This window comes from Octopus bimaculoides, chromosome 5, assembly GCF_001194135.2.
Source record: "Octopus bimaculoides isolate UCB-OBI-ISO-001 chromosome 5, ASM119413v2, whole genome shotgun sequence".
Taxonomy (NCBI): Eukaryota; Metazoa; Mollusca; class Cephalopoda; order Octopoda; family Octopodidae; genus Octopus; species Octopus bimaculoides.
The window spans coordinates 50,213,125-50,213,838 of NC_068985.1; positions in this window are offsets into that span (position 1 = coordinate 50,213,125).

Sequence of the window (714 nt, forward strand, 5' to 3'; positions counted from 1 at the left end):
CCGGAAAGCATTGCTCTGTGGAATTTTAATCCTATCAGTTGCATTTTTATATTCCCGGTATAAAAAAAAAAACAAAAAAAAAAACAAACAAATAAAAGAAAACAAAAAGTAGAAAAAGAAAGAAGCAAAATGGCAAAAACAATAATAACAACCAAAATCTAATTCACACGACACGAACTTTGCAAAATTCGGCGATCGACTTAAAAAGAAATCTCCAAGAATACCGACCATTAAGACGTGAACTGTACCATCGAGACTTTTTCCGCATTTTAGATTTACCTGTTTTTTATGATATTCCACAATATCCCACACATTGCTATATCTGACGACAAAAATAACAAAAGAATCTTTTGTTAACATACATACATACATGCATACATATACATGCATGTATAATACAGACACGTATACACATGCATATGTACATGCATACATACATATACATACATACATACATACATACATACATACATACATACGTACGTACGTACATACATACATACATATATATACATGCATACATACACACAAACATACATACGCACGCACATAAGTAGATTCATAGATGGACAGATGAATACATACTTACGTACATGCATAGATACATAGATACATACATACATAAGTAGATTTATAAATAGATAGATGAATATATAGGTAGATTAATAGATAGTTTATATATATATATATATATATATATATATATATATATAT